Source organism: Pecten maximus, chromosome 11 (assembly GCF_902652985.1).
Source record: "Pecten maximus chromosome 11, xPecMax1.1, whole genome shotgun sequence".
Taxonomy (NCBI): domain Eukaryota; kingdom Metazoa; phylum Mollusca; class Bivalvia; order Pectinida; family Pectinidae; genus Pecten; species Pecten maximus.
Window position 1 is genome coordinate 30,166,193 of NC_047025.1, and position 6,000 is coordinate 30,172,192.

At 37.5% G+C, this 6,000-nt stretch overlaps 2 non-coding genes across 2 annotated transcripts; one reads left to right on the plus strand and one right to left on the minus strand.

Moving 5' to 3' along the window:
• Positions 1–2,423: 2,423 nt before the first annotated feature.
• On the plus strand, positions 2,424–2,495 carry Trnag-ucc. Its single transcript has one exon. It is a non-coding gene; the product is annotated as a tRNA-Gly (tRNA).
• Positions 2,496–5,436: 2,941 nt separating this feature from the next.
• On the minus strand, positions 5,437–5,508 carry Trnag-ucc. Its single transcript has one exon. It is a non-coding gene; the product is annotated as a tRNA-Gly (tRNA).
• Between the last annotated feature and the right edge of the window lie 492 nt (positions 5,509–6,000).

The following is a 6,000-nucleotide window of genomic DNA, read 5'->3' on the forward strand; positions in this document are numbered from 1 at the left end:
CAACGTTACGAGAGATGTACGTTGACAATGTTGTCTAGGAATCCAACAACACAACGTCACGAGAGATGAACGTTGACCGTGTTGTCCAGCAATCCAACAACACAACGTTACGAGAGATGAACGTTGACCATTTTGTCTAGCAATCCAACAACACAACGTCACGAGAGATGAACGTTGACCATGTTGTCTAGGGACCCAACAACACAACGTTACGAGAGATGTACGTTGACCATGTTGTCTAGGAATCCAACAACACAACGTTACGAGAGATGAACGTTGACCATGTTGTCTAGCAATCCAACAACACAACGTTACGAGAGATGAACGTTGACCATGTTGTCTAGGAATCCAACAACACAACGTTACGAGAGATGTACGTTGTCTAGGAATCCAACAACACAACGTTACGAGAGATGAACGTTGTCTAGGAATCCAACAACACAACGTTACGAGAGATGAACGTTGACCGTGTTGTCTAGGAATCCAACAACACAACGTTACGAGAGATGAACGTTGACCATGTTGTCTAGCAATCCAACAACACAACGTTACGAGAGATGTACGTTGACCATGTTGTCTAGGAATCCAACAACACAACGTTACGAGAGATGAACGTTGACCATGCTGTCTGTTGAAAATCATGAGAAGATTGAACAATCCATAAAGTATGTAGTCAGAACCTATTCCATAAGCAAAACGTTAATATACTTTTGTAGAAGTCAAAATTGTACATCAAAAAGCTTGACGTTGCCAAAGTAAAGTTGACTTTACACTGAATAAGATTTTAGAATCTTCTGTAAACCATGTATTTCCTTGTGAAGTCCGACGATGTTTGTTAATATACTTAGTGGTTCCGTTGTCACCACCCTAATTCTTCTTTTGTGAATGTGACTTGGTCTGACCTAGATATATAAGGCGGGTCTGATACAACAGAAGACGCTTACCCTCCTGGAGCACTTGGTGCTTATTCCTTATACAATGTATGGGTCTCTGGGTAAATGTATAACTTTGGTGGGTATTTTGCCCTTGTTTTGTCGATTTTCAGTCCGAATTTTACCGGTTTCGGTTGATGTATACGCCCTAACGCTATGACTCCTTCAATCCGATATACTGCCTGACGAAATGGTTTATATTTTAAAGAACCTAGTCCTTAATACTCATACACGCTACAAACCAACAATGACTGTATGCGTTTTCTACCGCCATTTTACCAACACTGATTAAATTCTTTCCTTATAATAAAATCTTTCCTCTTTTTGTTTGCTCCTCCTCTGATACTTATCGTCAGATTTTTGAAGTTGGTCAGTACCATTTCAAAGTAGAAGAATAACAGAACTGTATTTGATTACACGTAGTTACCTAATCGTTACATGACCGAAACGACATAGCATTCAAATTTAGATGAAAGCAATTAAGATATCATATACAGGTAAGTACAAAAAGAGAAAAAAATACACAGACTGCTTTTAGCTCACCTGGCCTGAATGGATTTCGATAAAATTTGGTCTTGAGCATTATTGGGTAAATGAGATCTAACGTTGTATAAGCGGAGGGTGTGGCTCCCCTGTGGGCCAGAGGGGCGGGGCCCAATATGGGAAAATTGAGGTGAATCATTTAAATCCCTACTTGTCCCGAACGCCTGAATGGATTTTGATGAAATTTGGTCTGCAGCTTTATTGGTTAAATGAGATCTAATGTTGTATAAATGAAGATTGTTACATTCTTAGGGTGGGGAAAGGGGCCACAATAGGGGGAATATAGAAAAAACAGATTAAAAGTTGTTTTTCTTTTTCAGAAATGACAGTCCACCTGAACATTTTTGGGAGTTGCAGTTCAAAAGAAGGAAAATATGACTTACATAAGGGAATTTTGCTATAATCCCTTAAATATCCAGGTGAGCGATACAGGCCCCTTGGGCCTCTTGGTTTTTTATCAGTATATTATAAGAGGAAACAGTTCCAGAAAAACGACAGAATAAATACGGAAATGTTTATTGCAGGATTTATTGACTGGTTATACGAACATATAAGGGAATGACAATTTTCATTACATGTATTTGTGATTGTATTTTAAAAAAGGATTTTTGTCAGAAGCTGTAATCACACACGATAAAACATTTCCTTTTGTTGGTACAAAATGAAGCCCAAACACTGACGATCTACTGTGTTTAAAAATCAGAAAAACAGTAAAGTATCCAGTAACAACAGACGGTAACATATCTACAGTGGACAAACAAGAACTATTGGTGTTTACATACAGTGTATAGATGTTGTGAGTTTCTGTGTTGCTGCTCACATCTCCAGTGTGAGTATACAATATACAACCTGTTGACGTGGCATGCTGAGGCTGCTGAAACGGAAACGCTAAAAATACTCACAGCAGCGACAAAGATTTATCTTGAAGGTAACAAATGCATTCTTAAGGCGTCGGTGGTGTAACGGTCAGCATGGTTGCCTTCCAAGCAGTCGATCCGGGTTCGACTCCCGGCCGACGCACATTTATTTTTACATGTTTTATTTCAAAATTAAAAGTTCTTCTTTTGATTTCTTCATCAGACTTAGAAAACTTCATATTAGGAAACAGATTCGCACGACACACAGAGATGTGAGTTATTTGGTTTGTTTTTGTTTAACATCCTATTAACAGCCAGGGTCATTTAAGGACGTGCCAGGGTTTGGAGGTGGAGGAAAGCCAGAGATGTGAGTTAATGATGTAATTACAATATTATATAGTATGTAAAACATTACATGGTAGTTGGATGCTGTAGGAATTATTGAAAGTTAAAAGGTAGGGTTTCTTTCCGTCAATGTTAAATTCCAATAGGGGTCGGCCAAAAGATTGTTTACACTTAGAGACCACTATCCGAAACATTGCCCTTTTATACATTTAACCCAAATTAATCAATGGTGCACTTGCCTAATAAACTGATTACAAAATCGCATCTGAAGGAGACTTTAAACACCTAATATAATATATACATTACCGTCTTCACAATGAGAGATAGGTGTGTAGGTGGTAGGAGCGACATCAAAAACCAGGAAATCTGCTACAAGCATACGAATTCCCTAGCACAATTGGTTGCTTGATGTTTTAAAAGCAGTTGGCAATAACTTTACTGATGATCAAGAGGTTGACATGTGTGCGAAGTGTGTTAAAAATTATAAGAAACGAAAGCCGCAACCTGAAGATCAAAACGTTGGTGTTGATGATGATAACTGGCAGAATATCCCATTATTATCCAAAGAAGATGTATGTTATGACCAGTCTTCCCACGCCAAATACGTACATTGTATGAATAGTTTCGGTCAAAACCCGACCATTTTACCCAAGCGCGCAAAACACCAACTTCTCTTTCATTACAAACTGTGGTATCCTTGGTCCTCACGTATTTGTTTACATCATCTCAAAGGGAAAGATCTTAACCCCGACGTTGAAATTCGCATAGAAAGAAGAGAAATGTTGACTTCTCGGCTACCTTCCAGATCAAAGGAAATCATCAATGATCTTTTGGAGATATCACATATGCTATAATTCAGGAGTCTCCCTTTACTCTTCGTTTCTCCTCTCTGGATGATGCAGAATACAAAGACTCGACAGGCTAGACAAGAACACAATTTCTAGAAATTTCACATTTTTTTTATTGATACTGGTATTAACACTCCAAACCACGAGGATGCACTGCTTTTGTTCTATGTAAAAGTGAAGGCGGACATATCCTGGAAACAGTGTTCAACCCTTTTTAAAATGTCAGTTTCAAGTTTACTGAAACATTTCCTTCCATAGTAAAGACATTAGACATAACTTATGTTCCATTGCTCCTTGGACGTGAACATCTTACAAGAGAAAATATTCTGGAGCACAACACAGTGTTTCCTAAGTCTTTTTGGCAAGCGGGCGACTGTCATACTTGACGGTGCATACGAGCGTATATCTTTATTCCTGTGTTCTGACCACAAGTTCCACAGTATCTCCTACTGTGGCCAGAATAAGCGGATCTATTTGAAGTTTATGAGCATAGCCCTGCCTAACGGGTACATTCTGGACACACTAAAGGACCTTTTCCTGATTTTGCCGGATTTGGAATCACGTGGTTTGACAAAGATGCCGTCTTATTTAAAACCTGGACATGACGGCTTACAAGCTAACCTTGATAGATCCATAACTATATCCAGACGACTCATACATGTTAGAATACCAGAACGAGATACAAAAAAAAAAATCTATCACATCACATCACATCTCACCAGAAGGACCAGGTCGATTTTTGTCAAAATAGATGTACCTGTGGATAAGTATGACTTTCCAAAGTTAGAAATTGTACGATTGACTCGAGGCATATGTAATGCAGTGTAAAGTACAATGTTTGGATCCAGTATGGCAGCTCCGACACCATTAATCCTATAAAGGATAACCATTGCCAGTGTCCTACTGAACACAGAACTATGGACGCATGTGCCTACATGTATGTAGCCAGAGCCCTTTACTATTTAGGAAGTCACATGCATTTATTTTATTCTGTTTTGGATATGTTTTTTAGCTTATTATTTCGAATTGATTGCAATAGGAAGTTGTATTTTTGACCTTCAGGCAATTTCGCTAATGTAAAAAGAGCATGTTCTTACTCAAAATCCATCACATTTTTATCTCCTGTTCCTAATGTATTTATATGATATTTAACATGTCGTTATTAGTATAAACATGTTTAGCATTCTCAAAAAAAATAATCAATCAATCAATAGATAAATGAATGAAGAATTGATTTTGAAGTATTTTTGCCAATAACCATAGGTTTTGTTTTTAATTTTTGGCGCTAAAATGGCACTACATTCTTGCGTATGAACATGTTTGGACTTAAATGCCTATTTGAAAACGTGGGACTACGGAGGCTACCAATATCAAATACAAGCTATCGTTTCTGCTTCCTAGGCCATTTTGAAACCCCAACTTTGTTCTGTGAATTTTCATAGTTACAGTGTAGTTTACAAATACAGCTATAAATATAATATATACAGTACTGTATGTCCGTTGTTTGTTCATCAGGTTCCAAATTTCTGAGAGTGAAATCCAACAGCCACATTGATCTTGATTAAATATCTGATAAATCTTTCGTTAATGGAAATATGAAAATTATTATGAATTCCAGTTTTAGCCCTGAACTGTTAATGGGGGGGAGGGAATCACCACATCTTTGGTCGATTACAAAGTATATAGAAGACATATCTGAGACGTAGAGAGTGCGACAAACTATGCTTAGACTGTCAATGTCAACAGGAACAAAGGCTTACTACAATATCACGTCATAATTCCTATGTTTAGGTCGATATACAGAATTAATGTTTTACGATATCAATATATAAATGGCAAATGACAATCATTTCATAAGCCACGATATGCATATTTATGTAATCTTTCATATCATGATTCAACAAAAAAAAGTGCGTCGGCCGGGAGTTGAACCCGGATCGACTGCTTGGAAGGCAACCATGCTGACCGTTACACCACCGACTCTGTGTAAGGTAGTGTGTTATATGTTAAACCGTTCCTTGTCGTTGTTGCGACGTTATTCCCCTCGGGCGGTTGTGTCACCATACCGTTACTCTCCATCTGTATACATGTCTTAAGGGGAAAAAAGAAAAATAGTTATTGAACCCAGTCAAGGTGACAGCATTTGATTCAAATAAACTTTGTTGTTTAACAACTCTTAATATAATCTATGTGAAAGATATTTAGCTTTTTAGTAACACACACGGAGCTATGTTATCAGTGTTATATATCTGTTATATATCTGCCTTAGAATCACTTGATCTCCTTTGTTATTATATTTGATTTTTCAATACTTTCCATAACCATCCAAATTCTTCAGGAGAGCGTTTAATATATTGTTCGATAACACTATGGCCTGGAACTATACAGAAGCTTATATCGGGAACATATGTACGACTAAACCGAAAATTAAATGATCGACTTTCTGGTTGAAAATGTCTTATTGGTTAGAATGAA